At 40.9% G+C, this 13,137-nt stretch overlaps 1 long non-coding RNA gene across 3 annotated transcripts in view; it reads left to right on the top strand.

Annotated features, from left to right (window-relative positions):
- The window catches only part of LOC125695647 (uncharacterized), a 31,300-nt gene extending 23,673 nt beyond the window's left edge, over positions 1 to 7,627 (top strand). For all 3 annotated transcript variants that reach the window (XR_007378031.1, XR_007378032.1, XR_007378033.1), the window contains exon 4: positions 796 to 7,627. This is a non-coding gene — a long non-coding RNA (uncharacterized LOC125695647). The remainder of the gene's footprint in view (positions 1 to 795) is intronic.
- Positions 7,628 to 13,137: the final 5,510 nt, after the last annotated feature.

The following is a 13,137-nucleotide window of genomic DNA, read 5'->3' on the forward strand; positions in this document are numbered from 1 at the left end:
TGGCTGCTTTCAGCATGGCCTTTGCAGGGAATGGAGGAAGGAGGGCCCAAGGAGCCTGTCGCTCTGCTGCTTGTGGGTGCTGTGGTGGGCCAGCTGTAGAAGTGGGTGCTGTGTGAGATGGAGGAGCAGAAGTGGCAGCTGAGGTCTGCTGCATGGTGGCAGCAGAGAGGGGGCCATGGATGACACATCTCCCTCTGTGCTGCTGCAACAGGGTGGGTCTGGCAGGGCTGGAGCAGAGCCAGCATGGGCAGCAATGTTTTTCATGCAGTTGTGTGGTGAGGGGCCCGTGGGTACCACTGTCTCTGCCCTTCCCTCCTTTTCTATTGCCATCAGGCTCCTGTCTTGCCCAGCATCTGCTCCCCACTTGGGCTGGGCACCTGGGCTGCTCCTCAGGTGGCTCTCATTCAGGTCTCCATGCAGGGCAGGGGCAGCCACCTCTCATCTCTTCAGGGCAGCTCTTCTCTGGCAGTGTTTGAGCAGTTGTGGCTCATCTCTCTTGAGTGATATTAAAAGAATAACTAAAAGATGCAAAGGAGAAGAATTAGTTCCTATCCATTTGGGACTGAAAGACAGCAAGATACAGGAAGATTTTTAATTGCTAAAGACAAACAAGGATATCAAAAGGGTCTATTGGTCAGCTTAATCCTAGAGCTTAGGCTAACTAAAAAAAAAAGATATGTTGCAAATGTATTGAAATAAATAGATTCTTCATATCCTGATTTATTTATCTTTCATTCCTTGGGTTCAAATTTGGCTATAAGCTAAATCTGTTTCATCCATATTTCTACTATTCAGCAATGCTACCTCTAAAATACCTGGAAACAGAAGAAAGAAACGGAGATCAGAGCATCTACTGTCATCTTCATCTCCTCTACTACGAAGGCTTATTTTTTTGGAATCTTCATCCCCCCTCCCAGAATGTTGCGAGTTGGTTTGTGTGTGGAGCAACTGGCATACCTTTCTGTGAGCAGCAAATGCTTCTTCTGCTGGAAATTCAGAAACCGGAGGAGATCTTTTGCAGTTACGTTGTATTTTGGTGAATCCATGTAGATTAAGTTGACGAGTGAAGCTTTTCATGTTTTCAGTCCAAAAAGCTCTCCAAGGTTCTTTGCTTCACAGTACTTCAACTTTAAACATATCTTCATCAGTTACAACAGTTTCCACTATGACTCCTCCAAGTCATCTTAAATTGATCAATTTAAAACATTCACCAGTGTTTCTACAGAAAGCTGAAAACGCTGGCTTTGCTTTCCTTAGAAGAGGTAAACATTTGGTTTCCTGTTCATCAGAAGAAGTTAGCGAATCCTCTTCTTCCTTTATTTATGCTACAGCATAGATAAATTCAAGGAACATCTGGACAATGCTCTCAGCTATATGGTGTGATTTTTGGGTGGTCCTGTGTGGAGTTGGACTCGATTATCCTTGTAGGTCCTTTCCAACTTGGGATATTCTGTGATTTCAATGACTTGAAAATTAGCACCAGCTCTGTAATTTCCTACTGCTAGCTACTGATTAAATATACAAAATCATTTTGAAAAGTGTATTGAATATCTCCTTATAGAAGTAATTATAACATAGCCCAATGTTTCAGACTTCTGAATGTTTAAGAAAATATTATCTTCTGTTACTTGGTTACTTTGTACATTTCAGTTTGCACAGACTGGCCATAAGAGAATCCATTACATCTAAATAAGCTGTCTTAAATAAATGCATACAAAACTAATTCACTTCTCTAAAAGCAGTGAAGAGCCACCAGAAATGCATGAGATGTGAAACAGTTTCCAATTTAAGAACATTTTAAATCAGTGTAGTCTGCAACAATTACTTTAAAAAAGTGTCTGTTCTGTGATTAGTTATTGTCTGCTCTCAAAAGATGAAAAGTTAAGCTGATGTTTTCTTGATCAAACCCAAGATTACCATACTAATTTTAAAAACTTAATTCTCTTTTTTAATATACATTTTTCTTCTCTTGTTTTCTTCGATTTTGAGCCTTCCACGTGAAACAGACTGTTCTGTATGTGTCCTCTTTAAAATTTCATGTGCTACAGATGAATCAGTTAGTGAAGAATTCATGACTCATTCCTACAACAAAATGTCATGAACTTCCCCACCTATGTGGCCTGATCATCACACCCCTACTGATTTATCTCCTTGCAAACTTTCTGATTCCTTCTGTACAAAGTTCTTATTTTTCTTTCTGGTGTTGCATCCATGAGGACCTTATTATTGACTTTTTGCTGAAATGAAAGTCATGATAAAACTCAAGATTTCCAGGATTACAGTATCTAACTACAAGGATGGCTGGTATGTATCATGGGTCATCATATGTTCTGTTGTACAAGGTATTACAGGCAGTGTTAATCTGAGAAATAGTGTGTATCTCTGTAACTCTATTAAGAGCAGATGGTTGGGTATCTGATTTCAAGTTTAAGCTTTGCTTTTTTCTTATTTCATGCTTGTACTCACTAAAAATGAGATGGAGAAGGCTATAAATTAAACAAAGCTCAGTGATTTTCCACTGAGTTCTGAATGAAATGGCTTATATCTACCAGGACAGTCTGAGGAGGAAGGGAAAAGAGTGAAGTTAGGTAAGCAGTCGATCTTCTTGATGTGCAAAGTAGCTGAAATCATTCCTTCTTGCAGTAATGTGGGTTGAAAGAGCAAAGGCTTAAAGAAAGAAGTCAGGAAAGAAAAGTTTGGTCCCCAGCCTTGAGATTCTGCATCCCTGAAATTCCTACTAATGTTGGTTTCCAGGCCATAGATCAGACAGCAAAAGGATAAGCACCATGTACAAATAAATACGGTGGAAAACAGTGTAAATTTGTTTATATTGGAGTGCGATTACTTCGTGATCCTCAAGTGACTTATAATGATCAATAGACAGGATGTACAATGTTTCCTCTCTCATGGTTGATAGTTGCATGAGATACACACTATCCATTGGAGGATGTTTTACTTACCTTTAACTTACCTGAACCCCAGTTTTATTCAGAGTAGTATTCAAAGTCTAATTAGTAATGTATACATCTGTATTTCCTTAATAGAACATCTCCTTTGCCCCCTTCCCTATTTGAGATCAGAAAGCTGGCCCAAAAAGTAGTTGAGCCCTATGCAGGTGTTGTGCTTACTTCTACCTTTATAGTAGAGATTTCTAAAATCAGCTTTCTGACAATCCCATGCTCTCAGCAGTCAGGGACATATGCAGACATTTCCTTTTCATGTGACGAGGGTGGTTCAATACAGTCAGAAACACATTCTCCCTTCTGTTTACCCATCCACAGCACTACTGAATGTCCCACAGTTTTTAAACATAATGAATTAAAGAAAACTCCAGAGTAATTTGATGACTTAATCTTTACATTGATAAAAAGTAGAATTTAGTGCCTTGACACAACGTGAATCTTTACAGTAGTCAAGACAGCAGAATTTAACATTTTTTCTTTCCACATAAGGAAGTTGTTTTTTTTTTCTATACTTCTTTTTTTCCTCTGTTGTCACTGGTGTTCTTTTAAATTTCAAACAGCCAATACGCCAGGCCAACCTTGTGTGCCCTGTATTCTGACTTCAATGGTTTTTGTATTTAGAATTCATAAGAATTTTCTTGTTAGCAAATGCACCATCCATGATAATGCCATCATCCACTATCCAGGGAGGAGGGAGAAAATGAAAACCAGAAGAAAACCAAATCCCAAACTCCCTTACTTGGTGTAGGCTCCTTCCAGCAGTCCACAAATCTTACTTGGGCATCTGGCAGGGACTTGGCAGCTTTGCAGTTGTGGGAAGTGAAAAATGATCACGGTTAAACTTATGCCTAGCATTCTCTTCTTTTTACAAAGACAGTAAAATAGTAATGTGGTACCCATTTGCAGGCATGTGTCTATGTATAGCATTAGATGGCCTCTCCACAGCACTTACAAACTGCTCAGAACACCGTGCATGGGCGAACTGTAGTGCTGGGGAATTTAGGTTTGATCTCAACTCCCACTCTCTCAGCTGTTTCTGAAGACTTGGTGCACTGTGTTCTTTTTCCTTCTCTGAATGGCACTGTGCATTGCTAGTAGTAGCACCATGAGCTACTACTACCTCATACTATATTGAATATCCACTTACTTTTTTCTTACAGTGAAATAAGTAAGAGGAATTTTGTTACCTGGTCAGATGAGCTTCTTCAGTACCTCTAAATGGTCTTGTATTGCAGTTGTGCAAAGCTGACTCAAGAGACTCTCAAACACAGAGCAGGAGAGTGCTCTTTTCCCCTCTCTCTTTCCCAACTCAAGAGTTTGCTTGTTACCCTTATCCCATCCTCTGAGTAATCTAGGAGGAGCTCTGCCATACAAGCTAATTACTCCCTCATTGCGTGAGCCTTCTCTTTCCATGTACTCTTTAAAACCTTCTTTCCCTGTTCCAAGTATGAGGCAAGCTGGAGCTCTTCAAGTGCTAAGCAAAACTGTCTACCTACAGCACAATCTTTTTTCAGACTGATTGGATGGTATGGCTATGAAACAACCCTACCCAACTGCAGACAGTGGTTTCATACCTGGTGGAAAAGGCAGACACTGGAGAGAATACTGTGTTCTAGACGTAACTGCTACAGAGATATAAACACTGAACTTCATTCTTTATTTTTTATCAAAAATCTGTGTAATGTCAAGACATTTAACAGCTAGCACACCAGGCACTCCAGTACTTTGTTGTTCATTTGCCATTCCTTGCTGGCCTTGTTTGCACTGTGATAGTTAAGGTATTGGTATAAATCTGGAAGCCACCTGTGTGAAGGCATGAAAACATGCAGCTTCTTTATCTCCTTATTTCAGAGGTAACATCCCTCATCTAATCCATTTTATTCCTTATCTAAAAGCTAATTCCATTGCATCCTAAATAGATAAATAAAAAGGGCCAAGTTCTTTTGCTTCTCACACACTCCTTAAAACTTCTTTCATCTCAAATTTGAAAAGTTGTTGGCAGTTTTGTATCCAATGTATTTCCTTCTGCCTCCACCTCCTCACCATCTATTCCTAAACCATATTTTCTCTTTTACACGGCACAGCATGAAAACTAATACAGACTGCTGGATTGAGGGTCCATACAGGATGAAACCCCTGTAATCTCACTTTCCTTCTTTTGCCATTCAGTCCAGCCCTCCTTTCTCCCTTCCTCACAGCCATTTTTCTTAGATGACAACATAGATGTCTGAAGATGTTGGTCATTTGTAGGTGTATTACTTACAGCAATGCCATCACAATGCAGAGCAAAACAAACTCATGTGAACTCACTATAAAGAATTTCACCGTAACTCTTCAAATTACACAAAACTCTTGCTAAAACAGTTAAAATTCAGCATTTTTATTTTGTCTTGGTTCTGTATTTTCTCCTATTCACTTGCTTAAGGCTTTTGATTTTGGTATATTTGCTGTTTTGCATTCTTTTTGAAGTATCTACTTCTGCTGCCCAGGCAGTAGCACATACTTGTTTAACCCAGGCCCTGCTAGCAGCTTACTTACTGAGTTATAGTGCTAACATGCATATGACTTTGTGACTGAATGGATGAAAGTGTCACTTTTGATGGGGCCACTTGTCCTGAGTGCCATTCAGTAGATGTTTCCTGGAGCTCTTCCATCTCTTTGTCATTCTGCATTAAAGTTACAGATGACTGCATCAGATACAATTTGTTTCATGAAAAAACATAGGTGGGTTGAGTGTAAATGTACCTTTCTCTGGTAGCAAGAATCCTTGTAGCCTCTGTTTTAGACAGACATGTTTCCTCCTGCACAACCAAGGACCCACAGCCTAAATCCATTTTGCAGGCCTATTCCAATGCTTGCTGATGTAAATCATGGCTTTTCAAATTCCTCTAGAGATGGGTAGCTTCTCTTCCAGAGACTGTGTCTGCATTGTTGTTACTACAATATATATTGCATCAAATTAACCACAACTAGCCCCACATTCTAGAATGCGGCCCTTTTCTTGCTGAGAAGGAAGTGGAACTGCTCAAGATAATACATTTTCATTTTCCTGCTATTTTGTGCTCCTGCTAGCTTTTACCTACTCAGCATGTCCACTGAATTCTTAGTAAAGAAGCAAAATCACTTTATCATTGGTCTCACTTTTGGATTTATCCACTGACTCAACAGTGAAATGACAAGAGGTTCCCCTTGTCTCATGAAGCACTTTTATAATTATCATCAGATGGAACAAAACTCTTCAGAGCAGGAAAGGAGCTATACTTCACATTAATGTACTGGAACACATCTGCTACAAGCAAGGTGTTGCCCCTTCCATCCGATAGGGAGAGCCAAAGAGCTGCTCTCCACTTGCTATCAGGCGTGTAGAGCTGTGTTCTTTCTTTCTTCTGCCCTGCTGGTGGCTTGGTGATTTTGCTTGTGCAAAGCTGGCTACCTCGTATTTTTGTCTTGGGCAATGGCCTGGGTTCCTTGACGGCCTTGTCACTTTGGATTAGTGCAAAAGTTTGTTCTGTTTAATACAAATATTGAAATCATCCTATTCCTCTATGAAAGGATGTACTGATTAATGTAAGTGTTCTTACCTTTTATTAAAGATGTCATTGTAAAATTGTAGGCTTTGATTTGTTAATTTTTATGTTTTGTGTTTCAACATGATGGCAGTGTTGTCATTTTTCCTTTACTGGTGTGATGAACTGGTCACCCTTTTTGACTTCTTTTTCTCTCTTTACACAAGTGCTTTAGTGGTAGCCCAGAGCCAGTCTTTGCAGACAACTCTAACTGCTAACTTTTATTTCTTTCCAATTTCTTTACAGTGATTGCAGCACAGCGGTACTGTTTCTATGCTTTGGAGAAGAGCACAAAAATAATTGAATATTTTTAAGCTGGTTTACCTTTGTACAGCCATAGAGAACATAGTAATTAATACTGAATGCTCTTATGCAGTAAATTAAACTGATTACCAAGCGTAGCTTTGAGATTTTACTGAGGTTATATTAGCAAGACCTGTAAGGTAGGAAGAAATGTAATCCAAGTATGTGTCAGGTAGCTGAGGTATGGGAAATATATAATTTGTTGTACATTCTAGAAGTGACAGATCACTGTTTTCAGCTAAGCAGCTGTTTTTCTCATCTATATTTAATAACTAACGTTTTGCAGGAAAAATGAGAAATAAATTCCATTAGTGCAACCATGACAAGTCCAGGCCAATGTTACTATGACGGCTTGAGACAGGCTATTACAATGTAAGCCCACATACAGGCACGTTCATCAGTTTCAGGGTGGAGCAACCCAAACAAATATTTTTCCAGCTTGCCAATGGATTGCATACTGTGAGGCAGTACTTTTGGGCTGTATTTTGTGAACTCCAGCTTGCGTTTCTCCTTCCGAGAAGTCATGTGCTGCTATTTCCAGGATGGCAGAAGGCTCCAAAGTATCGCTAAATTTGAATGGTCAGTCAGATGGAAAAAGTCAAAGCCCAGATCGCTGTCTTTTCTTCATCATGGCACAAAACATTGTCTGATTAGGCATGGTAGTGATTACTGAACTCAGTAATCAGATTTGCTTGTGAGTTATTTAGCTTCAAGTACACTTGTAAGCTCTGAGCATCAGGTACACTTCCCCCTGTTCTCCCAATTTTCCTGTAGCTCACTGAGTGCTCTTTCTTTGCGAATAATAGGGGATATTTACTGTACAAGAAATACTTTGAGATAATGCCTTTTTTCTTTCTTTCTTTCTTTTTTTTTTTTTTTTTTTTTGCAGACTGACAAACCCCATTATTCCAGATTCTGACTGCCAAGAAAAACAATTCTTTTCATCAGGAAAAGGATTTTATTTTAATAAGGAAGTATTTCCATTAAGAAATAATAATGTAATTATTATAAGGCTCCCCACGGTCTGTAATTTGGGGAGGGGCTTTTTATTAGGGCATATTAGAAACAGGATGAGGGGAAATGGTTTTAAACTGGAAGAGGATAGCCTTAGACTAGGTATGAGGAAAACGTTCTTTACTGTGAGGATGGTGAGACACTGGAACAGGTTGCCCAGTGAGGCTGTGGATGCCCCCTCCCTGGGCATTCAAGGCCAGACTGGATGGGGCTGTGAGCAACTTGGTCTGCAGGGAGGTGTCCCTGCCTATAGGGCTGGAAGTAGGTGACCATTCTATGATTCTGTGATTCTATGATTCCATGACTTCTGTTTCAGATTAATCAATTGTGACATATATGAAAAGTGTAACTACCTTACTTAGAATCACAGAATTGCAGAATGATTTGGGTTGGAAGGAATCTTAAAGATCACCAAGTTCCTTGTCATGGACAAAGACACTTCCCACTAGATCAGGTTGCCCAAAACCCCCATGCAACCTGGCCCTGAACAGTTTTACAACATAAAAAGGAACGTGTCAGATGCAATCTTTGCTTTCCTGGCTTGGAACACTTCAAGCAAACAGTAACTTTTCCAGCTTCAGATTTTTCTTGCCGATGTTGCTACGGAGAAAGAGAGATCTCTCTACCATTAATCTGGTGGTACATATCATGTATATATGATACTTGTCTGATGCATCGAAGTATGTGACAGATACCATTCACCATATCAAAATAAGTATTTTACTCATTTTTTTTTCGTTTGTTTTTTGTAATGTTTCCTAATATTCCTCCACCTGAAGAGTCTAACATGAGTTATGAGTTTTGCCATGGTCTGACTCTTAGTAAACTCCTAGTAGACCAAACATTTAGTCGTTTCCTTTCCTGTGAGATCATGTATTTTCTGCAACTAGCTGGCATCATTCTAGCCAGGCTGGTAACTAATAGTTGTCTGTGCTGTGCTAAAAATTCAGAGCTCAGTTTTGAGGGCTTGTGTTAGGAGACTGCACAAAACACAGCTCTTTTGACCACTCTGAAGATTTCTAGCTTTTAGAGTTGACAAAATGACTATTTCAACTGTTGTATGCAGAATGTTGTTCATATCCTTCCCTTTCAAAAATTCTACCTTGTTTCCTACCCATGACTGCATTTCACAAATGATTTCAAAGTAGAATGTTGAAAAGTGGATGTGATAGTCTCCTCACTGCAACTGGAAAAAGGTTAATCTGAGTTTAGGCCCTCGCAGTGCTGATATTTGCCTTTCTGATAAGCTCCTAGAACAGGCAGTTTTGTTATCAATACCAGAGGTTTTCTTCAGCTCCTTCAGGATAAAGTTCTTTATTTTGACACTTCCAAACAGTTTGACATATTCTATGTAAGAACAGCACAAGCTTCTTCAGTTGTCAAATTAGCAATATTAACAAACTTCCATTTTTAACTATAAATGGTTTCCTATAGAAGAAATTACACTTTATGCAATCACTCCTTGCATATGTTTGAAACTGAAGATTATCAATTCCTTATTACTGTTACCATTAGTCTGGTGCTACTCTGGTACAGATGAGCTTTCTTTATCACCCAAAACATACATGTATTTTGTTTAAACAAGATTTTTTCCATGAAACTAGATTATGTAGTAAGAATTCATGGCTGAGCACTATAAAATAGATCTCAATTCTATTTATGCTGTGATACATAAGGGAGTAAAAAATCTGCCCCTGCAGTGATGTGGTGGGATGGCATGTAGGAGCTTTTTCTGTTAGACATCAGAATAGGTAAATAGTTTCCATTTGTTTGTTTGCATGCAGATATTATCTTTCAGGACTTTAAAGACATTGACAGGAGGCAGATGATGGCATGACTGTCTTCTTTTGCCTGAGCCCTGTGGAAAAACTTACATTGTTGCTCTACTGCATGAATAAATTGCTGTCTTGGAACCTGAGTGGCTTAGAAACACCAAAGTGGCTCAAAACAACTCATCAGAGACATCTCAACCATCATGTTTGTATGTAAATACAGCACACACCCAGAATGATCCAAAAATCAATTATTTTCAGTGTTAGAGGACTGCACAAAAATGGCTTGAACAGCTACTGAATACAATTTAAAGTGGTGCTGTCGGGTCAAACAACTGGGCTTTCTTTTCTTGCCATGTGTGCGAATTCAGATCACTTGAATTGAGTTGTTACTCTAGAGCAAGTTAACATGACAGCCATACTCAGCTGTACGCTAATACTGAACTGGGAAGCAGAGTAATTCTCTAACTTCATTGAAGTTACCCTGGATTTACACTAACATAAAATGAGGACCTTGGTCTCTAATCTTCCCTGAAGTATGCTGTATGCATTTTAGTGTTCCTTAGGAATTAACAGAAATGTCAGTCATGCTTTAGCAGAGCCTAAAAATGCCTCCTAGTTAAATGGATTGTCACAGAAATGCTCAAAATGTGAAAGGACGTGTAACTCCAATATTTATACTTAGGTGAATGGCCATGCTCGTACGTGAAGTCTCTCTTGAAAAGTGATGCCCTAATCAAAAGAAAACACAGTTTATCACCCTTGAGACTACAGCAGTGTTCTTTAACATAGACACTATGTAAATAAGGAAGATACTGAAAAACATTTTGTAAGCAATTTCTAAATTTGAATATCTTTGATGTCAGTGGCCAAAATCAGATCCCCTAAATAAGGTCCAAACTGTCTCTGACTGAGCAGGCAATACTGCCAGTAGTTTCTGCAAACCTTGACTGTTGTGCTATCGATGGAATGTAGAATTACTTAAGTAATTTTGCATTAGATTCTATGTCTGCTTGAACTGCTCTGCTGTATACACACAACATATATAAGATGAACAGAAATGTAATATATAATCTTTCTTATTGTGGAAAGCTTCAGATCTAGTGTGTTTCTTCTATCAGCATCAGCAAGTCCTCTTGTTTCCCTTTTTTCTATTGCAGTGTAATGCAGAGAGTCTGTACTATTCTGACATGGATCTCGATATGGATACGGATCTTTCATTGAGTACATTGCTTAAAATCTTTGTTAGGGGTGGAGAAGTGCCCATTTCGTTTGCAAAATTTCTATTAGAAAAAATGATTTGAATAGTATTTATGGATCTGGATATGTAGATATGGTAGTGGGTAACTTTAAATAATTAGGTGCTAATTAGTCTCTCTCTTTTAAATAGCTTCAATTGTTCCATCATTTATTTAGAGTTTGCACTTGTCCCTTGTTTTGCTTATGAATGTGAATTATCAGACTCCGTTCCAGAGATGCATCTAGCTCTTCAACCACTCTGCATGTAGCATACAAAGGAAAAGAAAATGATTGAATTGCTGCTCTATGACCCTATTCTTCTCCAAGGAGACTTGAAGTTCTCTCCAAGGGCCTGATGTTCTGTATTCACAAGCTAGGCAGTTCTCTTTGTGTTCTTACAGTCCTATTGCTACAAAACCACACTAATAGGAGGCTCCTGCCTCAGATCAGCCGTGCTGTGGGTGGTTAGGATTTCATAGGGACTGTCTTTGTGCCTGTAGGACTGTGGAACTTACTGTGCAATGTGACGCACTGAGACAGGCTTCTAGTTTATGGCCTTCCACACATGTACTTATTGAAAGGCTTTTACTGACACTCTGTTTTAAGAGACCTGATGCTTTCCTGCCACGATTAATGTAATTGGGTAGTTAAAATTTATTGAGGTTTTTTGAGCTGCATATCCTTGGTGCAAATGAGGTTGCCCAGATCCATACCAGTGAACGCTTAGAACTGTGTATAACACCTATGTTTTGATCTCATTAATGCTATAAATCAAGTTTGTAAAGTTCTGTATCTAATGTGTTTATTTTCTGTCACCTACACCTTGATTTTCTATGCTTGATAATTATTTTTCAAGCTTTGCAATGCACATCTCCAGGCTGTTTTCTGGATATTTTTGCAATTAGTTTAATGAACTTTGCTTAGGAGTTGCTATGTGATTAACAGCCATTACCTTCTTGGATTGCCAATTTTGCAAATCACCTAGAGATTTCATGTCCTGCAATTAAGATTTTTTATTCGCAGCATAAAGCCAAAACACTGTTTGTGGCAAATTCACGCAGCTAATGAACAATATGAGGGAGCTGGTTGTGGTTGTATGATGAAGAGAGATCCTGGCAAATCAGAGGGCCATCACCTACCACATGAAGTTCAACAAGAGCAGTGCAGGATTCTGGGATGGGGCAACCCTGGATAAGTGCACAGATTGGGGGACAAGGGGCAGGAAAGGAGCCCTGCAGATGCGTAAATTCTGGCTGACAGCAAGTTAAACATGAGCCAGCAGCGTGCCCCACATCCCAAAGGGACAACCAGACCCTGGGAGGGATCGGGCCCAGTATTGCCACCAGGTGAGGGGAAGGGTTGTCCTCCTCTACTCTCTGCTGGGTGGCCTCTCCTCCAGCACTGGGTGCAATTTGGGTGCCACAGTATAGAAAGAACATAACACTATTAGAGAAGATCCAAAGGAGGACTATGATGACAATGAAGTGACAGGAAGATAAAAATATGGGGAGCAGCTGAGGTCCTGTGGTTTGCTGAGCCCTGAGCAGATGAGCTGAGGGGAGCCCTCATGGCTGCTGCAGCTCCTCACAGGGAGCGGAGGGGCAGCGCTGAGCTCTGCTCTGTGTGACAGCGACAGGCAACGGCACGGAGCTGCATCAGGGGAGGGCAGCTGGGGGTCAGGGAAAGGGTCTGCACCAGAGGGCGGTGGGCATGGAACGGGCTGCACAGGGTCACAACTCCAAGCTGTCAGAGTTAAGGAGGGTTTGGACAGCGCTCTCAGCCATAGGCTTTCATTCTGAGTGGTGCTGTGTGGAGCCAGGAGTTGGACTTAAGTGATCTTTGTGGGTCCCTTCCAACTCGGGATGCTTTGTTATCCTGTGACACTGTCATGCTCCGTCCCTCTCAGCAGCTTCCAGAGCCAGTGATGTTACGGAGTTCCGTGGTTTGCCTGGATTTGTTGCCAGCGCATTACCCCTTCGTGTCGGCAGAGTTCAACGGCTCATTCTTAATAGCTGGAGAAGGAACGTGCCGCCACTCGACCCGCAGCGAATCTTTGCTGCCGCTCCCGCCAGCGGTTCCCACAGCGGCTGGAGGCGGCGGTTGCCGCCGCGCGCTGCAGGCACTGCGCCCTCCCGGCGGAGCCGGGCACACCGCTCGCCGGCCCGGCGCCCCGCTCCCCGGGCCGCAGGCTGAAACCGGCGCCCCAGGGGGCGGCGGGGCTCGGCGCTCCCGGTGGGGCCGCGGCGTGGCGGTGGCGTGCCGGCAACCTGCTGGCGGCCG

The sequence above is a fragment of the Lagopus muta genome, chromosome 7 (genome assembly GCF_023343835.1).
Source record: "Lagopus muta isolate bLagMut1 chromosome 7, bLagMut1 primary, whole genome shotgun sequence".
Lineage (NCBI taxonomy): Eukaryota > Metazoa > Chordata > Aves > Galliformes > Phasianidae > Lagopus > Lagopus muta.